The sequence below is a fragment of the Manis javanica genome, chromosome 6, assembly GCF_040802235.1.
Source record: "Manis javanica isolate MJ-LG chromosome 6, MJ_LKY, whole genome shotgun sequence".
Lineage (NCBI taxonomy): Eukaryota > Metazoa > Chordata > Mammalia > Pholidota > Manidae > Manis > Manis javanica.
In genome coordinates this window covers 43,682,869-43,703,786 of record NC_133161.1, presented here as the reverse complement: position 1 = coordinate 43,703,786, position 20,918 = coordinate 43,682,869, and the positions used below count along the sequence as shown (strand labels likewise).

Here is a 20,918-nt window from a genome sequence, read left to right as displayed (position 1 = left end):
CAAGAACACACAACCCCAGACTACTCCTAAGAAAAACAGTAAACAAACCCAAATTGAAGGGCAAGCAACACCAAATCTGACCAATACTCCTCACAACTATCAAGGTCACCCAAAACAGAGACTGAAAACTGAAAACTGTTACAGACCAGAGGAGACTTAGGGAGACGTGAAAACCCAGGGCAATGCAGTAGTCTGGATGGGATCCCAGAGCAGAAAAAGTATATTAGTGGAAAAAATTGGCAAAATTCAAACATAATTGGCAAAATCTAGTTAATTTTATTAACTAGAATTCAGTTAATAGCATATGCCAATGTTAGTTTCATAGTTTTGACAAAAGTACCATGGAAATGTAAGATGTTAACATAAGGGGAAACTGGGTGAAGGGTATATGGAGACATTATGCATAATCTTCACAACTTTTCCATCAATCTAAAATTATTCCCAAATAAAGTTTGTTTACACCTCCCAAAGAAAGAATACAAGGAAATGGAACAGCTGCCTGTTTTTCCACCTGTCTTGCCAATGCGTTTCAACCCTGGGCAAGTTCACTATGGATTCAATGAGACCAAAAAATGACAGTGGAACATTCTTGGGGTGGAAGGGTTGTACCCAACTTTATTCCCATGGTGTCAGGTCAAGCACTAGAATCCCATCCACTCAGAGCAAGTCTGCATGCAGCACACTGGTCTCTGCCTCTGGGCCTCTCTGTCCCCGTAGTCATTTCAGTCTCAGTCCTCAGCACTGCCACCACTCCATTCTCTGCTCTCTGGCAGCCATGCGGCCCTGCCACTGTGTAGCACAGAGAACTGGGCAGAGCTCTTTATATAGAGTCAATAAGGACATACAGCCCACACATGTGTCGTGAGCTAGCCGACCAGGGCCAGGTGCGAATCCTGGCCACAGGAACCTTCACTTTATCTACACCACTGTCTAAGAACACGCTCATTTCCATCCACAACTTTGTATGCACATAGGCCTTTAACAGTTAGTTGCATTTTGGGTGAAAATGAAAATGAGTTTAAGAGAAGGTGAAGGGGGTAGAAAAATTTAGATGACGAGGAGGAAAAATGTAGAGAGAAGAAATAAAACAATGTGTCAGCTATAATTTAAAAAAGAAACTATGAAGAAGGTGGCAGAGGAGGAGGAAAAATGGGGAGAGGAAAGTATAACGATGATGATGGCACTCACGGTTTTGTCTCTGCTTAGGAGCAATGAAGCAAAATTAAATTAACAAAAGATAGTGTGTGTGGTACTGCTCATACACAGGTCCTCATGCATGTCAACCTCACTGCTGCCTCTTGTGTCTGGGGTGCTGTGTTCAGAAATGCCAAAGGGTGAAGAAATGATGAGACAAAACTTCTCCACTAGGGAGGTGGAAGTGACTGGCCAGAGGCTCACCAATCCCACTTTCCTTCCAAGGCCCAGAGAAAAACTGCACTTCCAGCCATCCTTGCTTTAGACTGCTGCCATATGACTCAGTTCTGGCTAGTGGTGTGTGGGTGGAAACAGAATGCTCTGCTTCCCAGTCTAACCTCTAACACATCTCATAGCAAAAACCATTTTCTCTCTTTCTCTCTAGACAGGCAGTTGGAAGCTAAGGCCTCTGAGATGGTAAAGCCACATTATGGAAGATACATGAATTCCTGAGTTTCTTCTTGGAGGTGGCCAAACAGAAGGGATGTTCAGGAGGCATAGGAGGGTGGCCAAGTGATAAATAAAGTTTTATTGTTTTAAGCTACTGAGATTTGAGGCTAGTTAGTTATAGCAGCTAGCCTATCCTAATACAGAATATATATACAAATCACTCTAATGACCAAAACTTTCTAGGGAAGTTCAGAGTGTGGAAAGGGAAGGAGGTGGCATCCGCCTGTGGCTTCAAAGGATGACAGCTTTTGGTCTTGCAGAATTGGAACCTGAATATTCCAGGAGGAGAGCTCTCCCTAAGAGAACTACCAAAACAGGGCATGGTACAGTAGGGTCTGTCATATGGTTTCCCTTTAACTGGAACGTCACAGGGAAGAATGGGGGTACTGGAAAATGAGCCTGTAAAAGAAATTTCAGGCAATACCATAGCAAGTCTTAAGTGATGCTTTAAAGAGATGGCTTAGGTACCTGAGGTTTGTAAGAAAAGGCCTGACAGCAGCAGACCCACAGGATCATTCTGACCCCACATCCACGAAGAACTGCATGTGACAGAAGACACAGAGGGAACCCTGTGAAGACCACCGCAGCACCCAGTGGGGATGGCCTGAACTAGGGAATGGTGGGAAGGGAAGAGTCCTCAGAGACTTTCCAAGAGTTGGTAGGAGATTTTCAGCTGCACAGCACACAGTGTCACTGACTATGACTTTATATAACTTAAACAGAATCATGGCTTCAGCCTCTCTTGTTGCTATCCCCACATGCCACACTGAATTCCACCCATTAAGGAGCTACCATTTTGCAGCTGTCAAATATAAACAGTTCCCAGAAAAAGAGATTAAATAGGTTTAACTTGTTATTCAATAACTTGTTCCATATTCTTTTACCCACAGCCCAAGTCAAAATTCACATTTTAAAGGGCAAAATGCACATTTTCTCTTTTCCTTCTTTATTTCTTCCTTTTAGTATTTCTCTTTTTCTACTAAATTCATGTCAACAAATATGTGCTGTCTATTTGTAGAAGCTGCACAAAGTGTTAAGGATATACATTTAAATAAGAAAGTATCTGAAATTAAGTATCTCAGAAGTAAGGGGTCAGAAATTCTGATGCACGTGCAGCTTACTCTAAGATGAAGTGCAATGACATGTATGGCCCTGGGCCACAGGACACAGAGAGGAGACTCATCCTGCCCAGGCAGGAAGGAAAAGCAGTTGACAGACACATAGAATACTTCTAGGTTGAGGGATGGGGAGAGGCATTCTAGGCCATGAGCAAAAAAACACACTATGGTAAAGATGGTAAAGGGCTTGCTGAGGTTGGGAATGGTAAGGAGTACAGTACAGTGGTCAAGACTCTTGGCCTGAGGTGACAGAAAGTGAACTCAAACTGTCTTAAGCAAGAGCAGCAGACAGACACTACCCTGGCTCATCACACCAAGCTTTACCTGATTGCAAGTGGATCCAGGGGCTAACCCAAATGATGCCACCAAGACTTTGTGTCCACCTTCCTCTCAGCACGTTGTCTTCTGTGTCAGCTTCATACCCAGGAAGGCTGTTGCTCGTGGTAGCAGCATGGCCCCTGGCAGGACCAAACACACAGCCTACCAGCGTGGCACCACTTTCCCAATAATTCCTGCAAAACCCCAGGTTGGTTTCAACTGGCCCAGCTAGAGGCACCTGCCCACCTGCAGCAGATCCCCAGGGCTGAAAGAATTCTGTACTTCCACCAGTCAAGCATGAGATACAAGGCCTAACCCAGAGGTCAAAGGTGTTGGCAGCCCCACACAAGCCACATGGGCTGAGAGTAGAAGAACAGTTTTTCCAAGGCTAATGAGACTGCTGTTGCCACAGAAAAAAGGACATGCTGGGTAGGAAACAAATGTCAACACAACTGGTGTGGCTGAGGCAAAGCACAGAGGGTAGGGAACACAAGAGTGGTGGGGTGGTGGGAGGGAAGGAGAGAAACAAAATAAGGAGCATATCGTGGGTCCCTTTTATGACATGCAGAGGAATGCGGACTTTATTCCTCAGGCTACTGGTTCTCAACTATGTTCTCCCACAACATAAATGATGAATGACACCATCTGCAGACATATCTGGGGTTATTTGCTATTTTTCCATGCATTAGCTCTAATTCCACCCTTATGTTCCCATGCTAGAGCAATGATACAGTACACCTTGCACTAATTGGTTTTTAAAGAATAAAACAAAAAGAGAATCAATTATTCATAGACTTCTGCTCTCTAATTATTAGTAGTAACAAGTTACTTTGACTCAACAATGTCTCCCAATGCCTCAGCTGAGCACAGATGTTGCAGGCAATGGGGAGCTACTGTAAGTCTTTAAATGTAGGATGGATTGGATGAGGAGATTCTAAAGGCAGAGGGTCCAGCTGGGGGGCTATTATGGAAGAAAGGTGAAAGGTGCCAAGGACTTGAGACAAACTAATAGCTGGAAAGAATGGAAAAGGAGAAATGAATTACCGAGGTATTGTACAGGATTAAACTACTTATTGGATGGAGAACAACAGAGTTATGCTCAGGTTTAGCAGACAGCTTCAGGACTGTCCATTTCCGCCCCTCCTCCCATTAACTCTTTCACTTGCCTGACAGCTAACAACCACAATGAAAAACGGAAATGGTGGGCATAGATATGGAGAGTCCTGTCGACCCAAAGTTCTTAAGTTCAAAGTGTTCTGCATAACTATTTACTAATCGTACTTTAAAATATAATAAGATAATAACAATAATAATTGTTGCTGATTTTATGTGATTATTAATGATTGTGTGGGCATTATTAATACCTGTCATTGTAACTGTTAATTATTATAAAATTATTATTGCTAAAAAATGTTCAAAATAGTGCCTTATGTTTTATAGCACTTTACACATTTCATTTGTCTTATTTCCACAGTAACTCTGAAATGGGATTATTGATCTCATTACACAAACTTCATCAGACTGAGTGACTTGCTCAGAATCATACCACAGATAAGTGGCAGAGGTAGGGCTGAAACTCCAGATTTCTGACTCTGAGGAGCATGATTTTTCTACTAGGTTTTGGTACTCATTATTTTCAGTAAAAATCAATAAATAAAAACTGTGCCCCAATCTGAGAACTGGATAATCATCTACCTTCTGGATGTTTTAGAGCCTTTTATTTTCCCAAGGAAAATTGAAATAGGGAGGAATGAGAAGGTATAGGCAGTTTGGGGAAAGTAGAAAAAGTTCCTGAGGCAATTATTTTGGTTATATTAGGAGGTTCTCAATGGTGCTCCTACTGGCATTTGGAGCAAAAGAATTCCTGCCTGTATTGAACTGCCATTTTGTATGTTAGGATCTTAAAAATCTTCCCCCATCCCCACCTCCAGTCATTGTGACAACCCAAATTCCCACACATATTTTCTATCTCCCTCTTGGGGAATTGGGACGGTACTGCAGGATACCTGGGCAGAGCCTGGCATGTCAGATAAAGTAGAGCTAATGATGATGGTATTTTCTTTTCAAAAAAATTTTAAGCCCCTATACTTCCTAATAACAGGCCCTAAACTCTCTGACCACTATGTTTCTTGGAAAGCTAATTCCTCTCACTGGAATTTTCTGTCCTATCACAAAACCTACTCATAAAAATGCATATCTTACCTTCAAGCCTCAGTCAAATCACATTGTTCCAAGAGGTCTTGCTGAACCCCTGCCAGTAGAATGATTATCTTCTGCCAACCCCAAAATTCCCAGAGCATTTGGTGCTCAGTGCACTGCAGTCTGCTCTGGATCTCATGCTATGAATCTCGCATGTCTTTACTCATATCAGCAGTGCCAATAGAAATATAATGCAAGCCATGTATCTAATTTTCCAGTAGCCACATTTAAGAAAGTAAAGACAACTAGGTGCATTAATAATATGCATTTTTAACCTAATATACCTAAAATATGATTTTAACATAAATATTAAAATTATTAATGAGATATTTTAATTTTTCATGTATCCTATATTAAATCTTAGAAATCAATATGTGACTTATTTTTGTAGCACATATTAGTGTGGAAGCTAAATTTTCACTAGAAATAATTAATTGCATTTAGATTTCATAAAATGTATGGGTGAAAAGGTAGATTCACATGTTCAAGTTGTTACAAACATAACTCTTAATGGAAAACATTAGTTTTGTAATAATTTTGGGTTGATCTCAGTTTTGAAGTTTATATTTCAATTTCATTAAAATTAAATTTTAAAAATTCAGTTGCTTGATAGCACCAGCCACATGTACTGAATGACTACCATACTGGACAGACAACTGTCAATACTACCAAACTATAAACTCCTCCAGGGCTTACAGGGTCTTATTCACCACTGTATGCCCCACCCAGGTCATTGCCCCACATATAGTAGTTAATAAATGTTTATTGAATAAATGAATAGAAGAAGTGCTCATCTTAGTGTCACCGACAGCATTCAGCACAAGTCTGTGCACATGACAATAATTGTACCTTTTACTTACATAATGCTACACAGTTTCCTAAGCTCATCATCTATTCATCTTCACAAAAACCCACTGAGAAAGATATTATTTCCACTTGCCAAATGGAAAACAAAATTAAAATGAGATTCAGAAAGCTTAGCTCCTATGCATAAGGTCACTAGGAAAGGGCAGAGCCAGATTTTGAACCTAGATTTTCTGAATCCCAATTAAAGTTCCTTCTATTTACCTACAGCAGCTCTTCATCAAAAAATGGGAATTGAGTTAAAACACTGCAGAGTGGTCAAAGAATGCTAAATACAGCTGAGAAAGGGTTCCCCCCATGTCTCCATGTTATCAACAGATAACATGAGTATCAAAATTATGTAGATTTCCTATGCCTCAGTTAGGGGAAGGGTCAAGGCAAAACATTCTAAGGCCAAAGAGATTACCTGTTTCATAAGAAAACATCAAGTGAAGGAGGGTTGGAACAGTGTCTAAAGACAGATAACAAAGGCTTTATTAGCCAGAGCACCTGACCTCAGACCACAATGTTCATTTGGGGAGTTCCACAAATTCGGCATGTGGTATGAAAGTCTAAGTCAAGTAAATTATTCTAAATATACAAAACTCTATTTGCACTAAGATGTCTATCACTGTTTTGCTTAGTTTACATTTGCAAAAACACTGGAAAAACTTCAGTGGCTAAATATTAACAAATGTTTACCTAAATGATGGCACATCCATTAAATAACATTTAAAATTTTTTGATTCTCATAAGTTTAAAATAAGGAAATGTTGGGTAGGTTATCATGTTAAATTTTAGAACAATGATACTGTACGATTAAAGAGAAGTTAAACATATTAATAGAGGAAATCAATCAAATTTTAACAATTTGAGAAGAAATAACAATGGGTGATATTTTTTCCCTTTTCCCTTTTCTATTATCCTGTATCACTTTTATAATAAAAACATATTTTTCTAAAACTTCCTTGCAATATAATGAGTTATAAGAAATAATACCTGGTCATTCAGATGACCAAATATATTATTTCCCAGATATATGTGGTCTTCGTACACAGTTCTGAAAACACTTCAGAGCCTTAAAGGTGAAATGAGGGTGTCATATAGTGTTAATGAGATACTTCTGGGCCCCAGCCAAGAGCAGGGGCTGGGGACTGAATCAGCCAATGGCCAAAAGTTTAGTCAATCATGACTATGCAATGAGGCCCTCACAAAAAACCCTAAGAGCACCTCTTCCCCTCCCCTTCCTCTCTCCCCCTTTTCCTTCCCTCCTCCTGGGGAGAGCTTCTACACTTGGGGAACCAGACTGCCTCCACGTGCCACCAAGCCAGGCCCCAAGCTCCACGAGGACAGAAGCTCCTTTATTTGAGACCTTGCCCTACGTCTCCCTTCATCTGGCTGTTAACTTGTATCCTTTATTGTGTCTTCTATTAAACTGGTAAACATTTATCCTGAGTTCTGTGAGCCACTCTAGCAAGTAAATCAAACCCAAGGGGGAGGTCGCTGGAACCTCCAATCTGTAGCCAGTAGGTCAGAAGCACAGTCAATAGCCTGGGGCTTGTGACTGGTGTCTGGACTGGGGAGTAGGGGGCAGTCTTGCAGGACAGAGCCCTTAACCTGGGGAATCTGGTGCTGTCATCAGAATTGAGTTGAATTCTCAGACACCCTGCTGGTGTTCAAGAATTGCTTGGTGTTGTGTGTCGGGGAAGACCCCCTTCCACACACACACACACACACACACACACATTGGAATTGGGTCCAGGAACCCGAAAGGAGTTATACCACTATGTAAAAAAAGGACATTCCTTTAAACAAATAGGCAAACACAGCTCATGTCCCGCCTACCCTATGTTACCCCTTCATTGGGTATTGAAGCCCAAGTATTATCTTTCTTTCTTTCTAGAAAATGGGCTTCTACTTGTAATGAAGGAGATCATCCTTTGCTCTGAGTTGTTGATCTAAGGTACTAGGGTGGATCAAGAACTGTTATCGCCCTTTGGAAGGATATGGCAATGGCTCAGCAAAGTCTAGCTCAATGCCCAGGGTCACACAGCTCTACAGAACGGAGTCCAGGCAGTAGATACAACTCAGCACTCACAGCAGAGCTGCTTGTATTCCTCAAGTTCGCTGGCTGGCTCGCAGCAGACCTGCTCCACACTGGCCACATTGGAGTGGGACTGCCTTACACACTTGAATAACTGTCACCCAGCTCTGGAAAATGTTCATACTATTTTATGAGAGTCAGCCACATTAAGGCCTCAGGGATAAAGATCCTGGAAGAGGAAATGCCCTTGCAGCAAGCCAGGGGCTGGCAAAGACAGCTCACAAGCCCTCCCAGGCTCCTCTCTGGCCTCGCCTATGAAACATATCACCTTTCTTCTAAAGTCAGTAGGATTTCCCAAGGATAAGCAGAGGCTGAAATGCAAAAGGGTCCCTGCCAAGATGACAGAATCTCACATCTTGGAGCTGGGAATCCCCACACAGAGCCATTCAAAGTGTAAGGGGTTAGGTATAAGTCAATGATTAATCATTTGGATTCTGGAGACAGATTGCAGGGGTTCAAAACCCAGCTCCACCACTTCGGAGGTAAGTGACCTTGAACAAGTCATTTAACTATTTAAGTTCAGTATTCCCATCTATAACATGAGCATAATGGTAGTACCTATTCCAAAGGATTAAATGAATTACTGAATATAAAGCACTTAGAACAGTACCACGCCCTTAGTCAAGAACCATGAAAAGGGTCAAGGGCCAGATTCATTTACAAATATTGGTTGAATGCCTCCTAGTACAAGGGACAAACATTTATAGCCCACCAACAGGGGCTAAGCCCTATGCTGAACTTTACATATTATATTGTTTTAAATCCTCAAAACAGCCATGAAGTGTAACTATGAGCACTTCTGTTCTATCCATGAGGAAGCTATTGTTGGCAGGAGCTAGGCATGTGGCCTCAGTCACATATGACAGAGTCCCCATTCAAACTCAGGTGTCTCGGGATCTAAAACCACAATGTCTTCCCAAATGAAGTCCAGATTTATACATACTCAGGAGAAATAAGCATATTCCTTTATCATATTTGTTTGCTGAGAAGATTTACTTACTCTTTCCTTTTGGTGGGGGTTTTGGCCCTTTTCTGTGTACATCATTCACATGCCATTTCCTCCTCCTTCTCCTGACACTTGTTTCTCACCCCAGTTGGAGGTGGGGCGTAACAGCAACAGACCAAGGGCTTAGGTGACTGACAGATGCAGAGGCAATAGGAAGGACTGCTAATCCTCTATCTGATGATTGGGGAAGATGCCATCTCCATCCTTTTGCTCCTCTCCCAGTCCTGCATCCCCTGCCCCACGGACCACCCCCGCCATTATGATCTGCCGTGATATTAGCAATATCACACTTGATTATGCATGGTGTCGAGCTACTTCCTAAGCCCTTTCATGCACAATTATTTCCTTTGACCTGACAACAGTCCCATTGAGAAGAAAGGGGAATACTTATCCCTGTTGTGCAGATGATGAAACTGAGGCACCAAGAGGTTCATAACTTGCCTGATTAATGGCAAGAAAATGGCTAGAAAGCCAGGTTACTTAACACCTCCTATTCAATGCTTTTTCCAATGCACCAAAGGTTCTGAATGACAAATCTTCATGGGATTCGGTTGAGTTTCATATTCCCTAAAAAATAAACATGCATCCCTAGGCCCTCTTTTCAGACATCCTCAGACCCCTTGAGTCATTCATGAGTGCCTGACCCGGGTTGAGAGCCTGCACAACACTCAACGCTTGTCCACGTTAATCCAAGGAGGAGAAACCATAGGCCTGGAACTGCAAGGAGGTGCAGAGGCCTTGGCCAAGACAGAATTCTCAAGGAAAAACCCTCAACATTACTTTGCTCTAGTCACTTGAATGAGTCACAGTAACTGGTAACTGGGTAAGTCTCAGAAATGCCTTAATGGGGGCAAACATCCAGCAACCCTAGGACCTAAATTTTTCAGGATAAGAAAACTAGTATTTGACCCAATGATTTCTTTGATGTTCGATTAGAATAAATATGGTTACTTAAAGTCCAGGCCTGAGAAAGTCCTTCACTCCCTGCCATGTACTGTAGCTATAAACTCTATGAGGACAGGGACAATGTCTGTTTTGTCCCTTATAAATCTAGTACCTACTAAGTCTGGCACAGAGTAGGAGCTCAACAAATGGCTATTATAAATGAATTAAACCTAAGGAGCTCCCAAGTTCAGCCTGACCCAATTTCCCTACTTTAAAAAAATTACCCTTTTCTAAACCTCCTCCTCCTCATGGCATGTCTGACCATATTCCCTGATAAGACTTCGTGTCATAGACATGGTGCAGTGGTGTTTCTGCCAGGTGACTACTGCTATTCAGTGACAAAAGAAGATGAGAAAGGAACATTTGGGGATCATGTGGAATAGGAAGTACTACTATAAATATAAACTACTATACTATAAACATGATTTATTATTCACCAAGATGAAGATGTATAAAATATTGAAGGACAAAGTAAAACAGCTCCGTTTTCTACATTTCCTCTTATTAACTTTGAAACTTAGCTCTTTTGCATTCCACTTGATATCTAAAATGAAGTTAATTGAACAATATGTCCAGGTAGAGGATGTAAAGAGTTTTAAAGAAAGCTTCCCAAGAAAAGATTCATGTATTTACTTTCATTCATTAATGTATAAAATCCTAAACACAGTTCTTCCCCTACCCCTAATCAATAGTTATTTCTTAAGCAATAAATCTTCCTTTAAACCAAATAGTCTTTATAAACAAAGTAGTGCTTTTTAGAATCACATGAGCTAAGTCTCAAAGCCAGCTGTTTTTGAGTGGGAACCAGCCCCATTCTCACAAATAGAATGATAAAGAACTCCCCGAGATGAAGGGGTTCCAGTTACCAACTGTTCCCATGAGATATTCTGATTCCCTCCACTCCATACCTATTTATTGCCCAGGACAATATGAGACAGATTGTCTCTTGCATCTCTTTCCAACTCCATATTGTGTGACTTTATGGTGGGAATGTGAAATTGGCCATGGTGGGAATATTTACACTACAGAAACTGGCAAATGCAAAGTCCATCAACAGTTGAATAGACAAACAAATCACAGTATATCCACCCAGTAGAATACCTCTCAGCAAGAAAAAGGAATGATCTAGTCTTACATGCAATAACATGGATGTCTCAAAACAGTTATACGAGGTGAAAGATGCCAGATTTGTTTTAAAGATACATACCATTTATATAAAAATCTAGAAAATGCAAACTAATTTATATAATCTATAGTGACAAAAAGCAAATCAGTGGTTGCCTGGGGATGGACCAGGGATAGTATGGAGGGACTGGGAAAAAGAGTCACAAAAGGGGTCAAGGAAATTTTGAGAGTGATGAAACGTGTTCTTTATCTCAGTATGGTGATGGTTTCACAGGTGTATGCAACTGTCAAACACATCCATCTGAATACTTGAATATGTGCAGTTTTTTCTCTATCAGTTATGCCTTAACAAAAGTTGTCTGCAAAAATTCTGTTTATTCCTATAACATTCATTTTAGCTATATTTTAGTATTAATTATATAAAGTAATATTTTAACAAATAAAACAAATGCAACTGCATCATATAGTAGCTGTTGATTTACTTTTATATTTCTTGCACTAGACTCTAAGTTCCTTGAGGGCAAGAACCTTCATGAAGTCTTTCCTGGTCACATATTTTCTCTTCTCCCTTGCCCCCAACTCCTTGCCCTAGGAACAACCGATGACTCCATTCTCTGCACTGCCCTTTCCAGCTAGGGACTCAAGTGCAGTCTAGTAGAAAGCACAAAGGCTTTAGAGCCAAAATGATGCAGGTTTAACTCTAGGCTCTGCACTTTCTCAGCTGTATTCCTTCACATGTCACTAATTTTTCTGAATGTTACTTTGCTAATATGTAAAAGTCAATTGTTACTGACACCCACCAGGAGCAGAACAAAAAGCAACTATATTACCCTCTGAGTACTATGTCAGCAAAACTGTCAACCAGAGGCACTATATGTTATATGGCTTTACTAAGAGGTCAGTCTAGCTTGAAAGCATGAATAATAATAGTCAATCCAAAGCTGTGGGAAATGAGCACCATCATGATCAGTATAATGGATTCACTGCTGACTGGAATTGCTAGAAGATGCCCCATTGAAAAGTGCTACTCAGGGCTCTTCTTGTGATGTTTTTTTAAGGGTCAAGAGGCCCTCTGAGCCAGTGTTTCCACTTCTAGTTATGTACCTCTAAGATGCAGCTTCAAATATGGCAACATCTAGATGCATGAAGATGTGTATCACAGCATTCCTTTCTCGAGTAAAAAAGTGGGAACAACCTCAATGTCCAACATACATTCACACACACACACAGGATGTGGCAATGTGGAAAAATGCTTAGGATAAAATGTCCAGTGAAAAAACTCAGGAGACAAAATTATATCCATACCATAATTACAACTCCAAGAATATGGCACAGATATAAAGACTTCAGGAAAGATGCCAAAATGATAGCCAAGATTATGTTCAGATTTTTTTTCTTTTACCATTGATCAAATATACACAGTGAGTATATTATTTTCATGACAAAATTTCACTTTCAAAAACATGAAGAAAGGAGAACTGGTGACTAAGAAACTGAGGTAATATCTCAAAGTCAGTTTATCCAGAAGGTGGTGAAAACACGTCAGCCATTGAAGTAGTAAGTAAAAATAGTCCATGCCTAGCAGGCTTTTCAAAACTTCCACATATCACATTCCCAAAAGAAAACATGCAATTCGCCTGCATTCTGTTGAATTGGCTTTTGGAGAAAGACAGCATAAGGAACATTTGGTGACACTTCAGTTATCTAAAATGGTGTGGACATATGGCATCTTCAGCGGAGGGAGAGCTCATTCTGTGATCATTCCAAAACTCTAGATGCCCGTTCCAGATAAATACTTTAAGAAGGGAGCAGAGTCTCTATCTGGGAACTGGTCAGGAAAGGCCTTAACTGCTCATTAGAAAAATGGTGCTCTGAGGGAACCCACACACCAAGGGAATGTGCATGTGGGAGCGTGACAGGGAGGGAAGACCCAAGAGGGGCCTGCGGGGTAGGAAGAGCAGCTGTTCTCAGACTGCTGGGCTCGGGGCAACCAAGGGAGTTTCTCCAACATACAGCTGTCTGGGCCTCACCCCAGGGATGCTGGTATAAGCGCTCATGAGTATATGGTGCAGCCTAGATTAAGAATCACTGAAATGGAAAGTAGATAATAAATCTGAAGAATATAAAGATCACTAAGTGTAGTAAAAGTCAAGGTTTCCAACTAGGAGAAGATGGAATTACAGCACAGAGGAAATTCACTTGTGGTTACTAACAAAGCCATGGATGCAGCTCACTGTGTTAGAACAGGGAATCATTTCAGAATTTGCTCTACTTTCTCTTAGGTGGATGCCTCTCTTACACACACACACACACACACACACACACACACACACATACACACACACAACCCTCAAAAAGTTGAGCTTGACCAAGTAAGAGAATTCCTGGTGATACTACTACAATTAACAAATATTGGAGACTATGCTACCTTGTTTTTAAAACCTTTTGCTAAAATTATTATAGACATAAAATAAGTTGCAAAAATGGTAGAGATTCTCCATGTATCCATCACCCAGTGTCCACCAATGATAACATCTTAAATAATTACAATATGTTTTTAAAACCAAGAAGTTGATGTTGAACAATACAATTAGATAAACTACAGCCTTACTCAGATTTCAGGAGTTTTTATGCTACATGTTTTTACACATTTTTTCATTCATTCTCCGGCATTACTATTTCCAATCTTGCAGAAGAGAAAAATGAGGCCAAGAGAAGCTAAGTGACTTTCCCACAGTGGTGACAGAGTTGGGACAGAAATCCAGCTTTGCCTGATTCCAAGCCCTAGTTTTAAACCACCTTCCTCTACCAGGTCCCCACATGGCACAGAGCACACCACCATGGCTCAAGGCCACTGGAGAGAAAGCGCTCTGGGAAGCCTACAGGGCAATACTGGCGACTAGCTCATAGGAGAGGCCTTTGGGTAGCAAATATGTGAGCTCACAGCCAGAAGGGCCACAAGTCTTAAGAAGGGCTTTCTAGTTCTCCAACCCAGCAGCTAAAGCTGCATTCATAGGCTGAGCAATGCACTGCAGAAGGAAGGGGCAAGCAGAGAATGAAACCAAGGGAGCAAGTCAGTCAGTGATACAGCAAGAGTCCACACCAGGCAAGAGAAAATGGTAGAAAATGAAGCAAGTGAACTGATGCTGGCACCCACAATGGATCAGTGTGGCAGGGAGGCAGGCAAGAAGCAGGAGCCTAACTGGAAAGCAGGTCCACACCAGCAGCAAAACCAGAAGACACAGACCCACAACTCCATACTAGCCCAGGGAGGCAGTGCTGCCTAGTGATTAAAGAGCTTGACTGGCTTTGAGTGGCAGATCTACCAACTGATGGTGTGACATTGGACATTAACATCTTTGTGTCTCAGTTTCTCCATCTGTAAAATGAAGATAATAAAAAATTCCTACCTCACAGGGTTGTTATAGCAATTAAATGACAACATATAAAACATGTAGAAAAGTGCTTGACATAAAATCTTCAGTCAGGTTGGCTATTATTATTATATACAATGTGACTAGATGAGGATTAAGAGGAAGTGAGTACCTTAAAGAAAAGGAGAGGGTACCTCAACGGTCCCAGGTGTCAGAACGGCCACTCAGTGCTGAGGGACATGTGAACACACTGTTGAAGCCAGATAAACTTGATTGCTTCACACAACATAGGGCCTGAAGCTCGATGTGTATCTTCCAAGAGCATGAGCAGGACACTGATGGCAAATCACATTACCTGCTAGTTACCAAGCACCTGCTGATGCCAGACCCTGTGCTCACTGCTTGACTCCTTGATGCCTCACAGGTATCCCATGAGAAGACGAATATCAAGTCCTATTAAAAAGATGAGGAAACTGAAGTTCAGTTTAAACTACATGCTCAAGGTCACACAGCAGGCAAGGAGAGGAGCTGGGATTCGAGCCAGAGCTCACGGGCTCCCACTGTACCCTCAATGATAACAGGCAACTCTTTGGACCACAGCGCTTGGCACAGTCATCAGACACTTACCAGCAGAAGCCGGAAGCAGGGAGTGGCACTACATGGCAGAAAGAGGTGAGGAGAAAAGGAAACTTAATTTTTAAAAGTGCTGATGATACATTCAAACTCCTTTCTCTGTCTAAGTAACACCTTTCCCAACCCATTCCATGTGACCCTCTCCACTCTGCAATTTTCCATAATTCCAGGGGGACCAACAAGTCCAGGTAAGAACATTGCCTTCTACCCAATCACAGGACCCTAAAGAGCACCTACTAGTGGGGCAGGGGACTGGACCCTGGATTTGCTGATACACATCCTCATGTTCCAAGCTTATTTCCACCCACTGGGGTGGATGCATCACAGACTGAAAGACAGCCCACATCACCCCTCTGCTTGGCCTATGTGGCCTTTCTCCCAAACAACCTGGGCTCCAGATAGCATGAAGATACAAGAGCTTATACAACACTGGATGAAGAACAACCCAGAGTTCAGACTAATATAAAATCTAGAAGGAGAGAGAGAAAGGGAGGGAAAGGGAAAGCTCTTATTTACAGTCAAATGTCATTTACAATACATGAGGAAGGAATGGCGGAGTTAGGGATCACTGTTGATTCAGGCAGGAATTACCAAGTGACACTACAGCCACTGCAGAAAAGTTCATGAGGAAAGAGGTTATCTACACAGTCCCTGTATGTCCATAAAGTATCTCCCCACAGATAACTTATTACTTACCAAGGGGACAAAGGTGCCTTTATAGTGGACTAACCAGGGGAAACACCCTTAAAAAAATGATCAAAGTGAACATCACCAGTAATAGGACAATCTTCCTCCTTACTGCTACACAGAGAAGGACACACCATCACATATGTAGCATTCCCATCAACATGAATAACCCACACCAAGTCACAAGGCAATGCTCAGACAATCCCAAATGAAGGAACATTCTGCAAAACACAACACATGACCTGTTTCCTTCAAAATATTAATGTCATGAAAGACAAAGAAAAGCTGAAAAACTGCTTCAAAGTAAAGGAGACTAAAGAGACATGGCAACTCAATGCAATGCATGCTTCAGGGAAGCGTCCAGTATTAGAAGGAAAGAGTGCAAGAGAAGACATTATTGGACAACTTGGTGAAATTTGAATGCAAGCTGTATATTCAATAACAGTATTGCATCAGTGTTAAACTTCCTGAATTTGGTCATTGTACTATGGCCACATAAGAAAACAGTCTTGTTCTGAAGAAACACAAGTTGAAGCTGGAAAGTCGTGATTTCTTTCCAATGCCTGGCACAGGTTGTGACCGCATAATGAGCACTCGAATGGGAAGAAAGCATCTGGTATTAGAAAGATTCTAATAAGAAGGAAACCACACCTTTTCTGCTACCAAGGGTGGAACCCCTACCCTAATACTGTAAGTGGGAACAAAAATTTCTGCAGAGTCAAAAGATTTAGGGGAAAAAATAGACAAACAGAGAGACGGATGGATGGATGGATGGATGGATGGATGGATGGATGGATGGATGGATGGATGGATGGATGGATGGACTGACTGGAGAGCAAGCAAGCAAATGTGACTTTAGGTGGAGAACAGACAGTTGTTCATTTTATCAGCCATGCAACTTTTCTGGAGGGTTAAAAATTGTCAAAATAGTTTTTTAAGAAATCAAATACAAAGGCATTTCTTAAATACAGGTATCTGTAAGTTGACTTCGAGCTACACACCAGAGCCTGGTTCAGTGCTACCCTTGGAAACTTCATGACCAAGGAAACTCAACCCTGACAAGGCCACAGACAAGGACAGAATAATCGGCCAGACTCTGGAGAAACACACAATTTAATAAGTATTACTCAGCCTCACCTTCATATGCCATTTTCTAATTCTAAGCCTGGACCATTTTGAAAGAATGAAATGATGAACACATCCAAGTTTGGGTTCCATAATCCACGTTAGCTATTTGATGCACATATTCCTATTTCTGACTTCAGAGAATGCATGAGTCACACTCGGTGCCTGCTTCCAAGTCCTGGGGCCCTAGCACCTAAGCCAGAGTTACCACTCTTCCAAATGAGGACAAGCAGGTCGACAACTCTTGTTCAAATAACGATCTTTTCCCAGCGAGGCTAACCCCAGGGTCTGGAGGTAATTTGTCAGAGCAAATTCACCTCTGACTGCACTTAACAGTAATCAATAAATGCAGAGCAGCAAGGTCCCAGTTATTTGGCTGTCTATTCAATAGCCATTAGCCAGTACTGCATTTAGAAGCAATACAAAAAACAGTCTCTGTTCTAATCCATGCAGAAAAATATATTTTCACAAGTGTGTTCCCCAAATTGTCCTTGCACTTACTCCAGGCTCCACAACTGTTCAGATATCATGTTGTTCTCCAGCTCCATCATTCCACCTCTGCCACAGGCCAGGAAACCTTTATTTTCATGTTCTATGTGCAGGGGATTGAGACATGGAAATACATTTCCTAATTCTGTCACTTAACAAAAAGTATGCAGTCTTCTTTCTGCTTCCCCAAAGATTTCCAAATGCTCTAAAGACTTCGGCCCATGGAATAAAACTGAACCTTCTTCTTGTGGTAAATAAGGGGAAGACGCACCACATTTGGTCCCAGCCTCACCCTGCTGAAACTGCCTCCCTTTTACATGCCTTAGATGCAAACTTAACAGTTTCTTCAACATATGTCACATCTTCCTGGCTCCCAACCTTGGCTCACACTGTTCCTTTTGCTTCCACCTTTTAAGGCCACCACCATCCAGGGTGGCCTGTTGTGTGGGTACACCAAGGGCCATTCACCACATTCATCAGTCTGTGCGAGGTCAAGGGGGGTGGGGCATGCATGGTCCAGCTCTCTCCATGCAGCTCCAATGCCTGGCACAGGATGGGACCACAGAAGGAGCACTTGAGTGGGAAGAAAGCATCTGGTATTAGAAAGAGTCTAATAAGAAGGAAACCACACCTTTTCTGCCACCAAGGGTAGAACCTCTACCCTAATACTGTAAGTGGGAACAAAAATTTCTGCAGGGTGAAACTGTCAAATTATCATGAGGTTAATAACATAACCAGGGGTCCCCACTGCGGAGGACAGGGGCCAATCACAATCAAAGGATATCCAGATTTGCATTATCACACTATCAGTTTTAAGTGGCTTAGCTTCATTTTTATTTAGGTACCTTCATTTTACTCCAAAAAAACAAATGCAGTAAAGTCATTCAACACCAAAAATTTATAAGGACAATATGTGGGCTTTTGAGATGTTTCCCAGTATAGGGCCCCATATCAGTAGGGCAATTGCTCTCTTTACCTCATCCACCATTAAGACTTAGTCCAAGGCCTGGTACTGGGGAGGAGAGGATATAATGCAGGAGAAGTAGAAAGCCAGAGGTCCAGCTTTTCTGACTTGGGGGTCACAGGGAGAAGGGAAACTGGGGCAAAAGAGGGACAAGGGTAAGATCTGTGTCCTCTTCTCTCTCTGGAGGGATATCTGCCTGCAAACCAGAGGGCCCACATCCAAGTAAACACAGTAGTCAGCAGGGTTAGACAGAGAGAGGCTGGGATTTAGATTTCCCAAGTTGCCTCTTAGGTTCCTTGTGGTTTGGACAGGCCCCAGATGTTCCCACAAGCTCCTGAGGCCCAATCTCAGAAATTACCTAGAATGGTGATTGAGGAGCAGGCCAGTGGAGTTGACAGAGGGACAAAGTAGTTGAGGGCTAAAGGCTGGACCACCTGATGGAGAACCACATAACAACCATAACCAGACCTCAGTGGGATCCTAAGCACTGCTGGGGGTGGGGGCGGGAGAGACCCACAGGGATTCCCTGTATACCTCAGGCCTCTGTGTGGCCTAGGGCAGAAGTTCCTGTTGCTAATCAGGAAGCAGGGAGAGGGTGGACCCACATCACACTGGTGGAGAGATTTGGATGGAGGCTCCAGGAATGTCCCAGCCTCCCACTCTACCTGCCGCGTAACAGTACTGATGCTCCCAGCTCCCCCTATGGGGTTATTCTGGGATGAATCACTTACACTTTGTAAAATGTGTTTCTAGGAGTTACTCTGAGGCATGTACACTCAGGGGTTGAGGATGCCTCAGATGAGCTCCATTCTTGTGGGTAGAAACCTGGATTTCCCAACAGCCCAGCAGATGTGTCTGGTTTGAAGGAGGATACACTCTCCAGGGGAAATCAGCCGTGGAGACAGGTTTACTGCCTGGGAACCAGAGTATATCCAAAAGCAAACTGACTGCACAGTGGTCAACATTTTTTAGCATTTCCCTTGGACAATAGAAACAGTCATATTTGGAGTATGATTTAAAAGTCTCTCTTCTTATTCTGTAGTTCTTTAGTTAGTCCCAATGCTTTGGTAAAGTCTGTTATAGGCAATAAAACTACAAGATACTAAGAAAATTGTGTCCTACACCATGTTTACTCCATATTGGCCCCACCATTACAGCCACTGGGGAACATCAAATATAAAATGTAAAGTCAAATAGAGAGAGACTGGCCCAGGATTTTTAGGCCGGTAGTCTTGGAGCTGTGCCCATAGCACACAGCTGGCAGTGGTGTGCCTGCAGAGGATCACAGCGTGATGGGAGGCTGTGCTAACCTAGGTCCTCTGAGAAACAAATGCCAAGACAAGATTAGGCTCCAAATATGTAACGAGGGAACTTCTGTAAGAGAAAATGGGGAAAGAACCAGTGGTGTGAGGAGAGCCAGAGTGCAGGTCTGAATCCCAGTAAAGGAGAGGTTTAAGATACTCCCACCAAAGTTGAATCTAAGGAAGGTTCGGCAATGCCATCAGGGAGGCCTTGAACCAGTGCTACCATCAGAGGAGTCCCACTCCCAGGGAGGGCCAGACTTAACATCCCTGGCACTCTCAGCCACAGGATGAGTGTACTTCTGGGAGACCCAGCCACAGCCATCACAGGGACCAATTTCCTCACACAAAAGCTGGGGCCATAGATCAAGTACACTCCCTTGGTGGAAGACATGAGAGATACAGTCACATGGCCACCAACAGGGACAAACACCCCCTTCCCAAAATACCATGGAAGGTCCCAGAAGAATGCAAGGGGAATGATAGCTTTATGATATACATTTGGTTGACTTCCAAAACTGGAAAATCTGTCCATAAAAACTTACAAAGAGAAGCCTAAATATTTCGCTTATGGGAAGCCAACATTGCAGTAGAAACGCCTCTGAACTTTAAAGAAAAACCTCCCCAGAATTCATTCTTTCATTTTTTCCCCCCTAGCAAACTTGAGGAAGACTCTTCTCATTTGGATTAGCAAAGACTAGAAGGAAAAATGTCAAGCCCAGGGAGGCAGCACTAAGTCAGGGAAGGAGATAGCCCCAAAGCTCCCAGTGGGTGACCAACATACAGTGATAGAGAAAAATACGTGGCCAGACTTCCCATGAGCTAATTGGGAATTTTAACCCATGACTCATCCCGGGGTGGGGCCCAAAGCTGCAGGGACACCACCCCACGCCACACTATATCATCAGCCAGATTGCACATTTCCTAAAAGTAATCAAGTCAGAGACTGGCTTCTTGGCAGCAGTCCTGGTGAAAAAAATGACTGCCAAAAGCCAAAATGAGGATGAGTTCAGTGATTTAATTCTGCATGGAAAACACAATCC

The 20,918-nt window shown here is 42.3% G+C and overlaps 1 protein-coding gene across 1 annotated transcript in view; it reads right to left on the bottom strand.

Annotated features, from left to right (window-relative positions):
* PDE1C (phosphodiesterase 1C) overlaps nucleotides 1-20,918 on the bottom strand; it is a 462,113-nt gene that overhangs the window by 331,430 nt on the left and 109,765 nt on the right. The window lies entirely within an intron of this gene.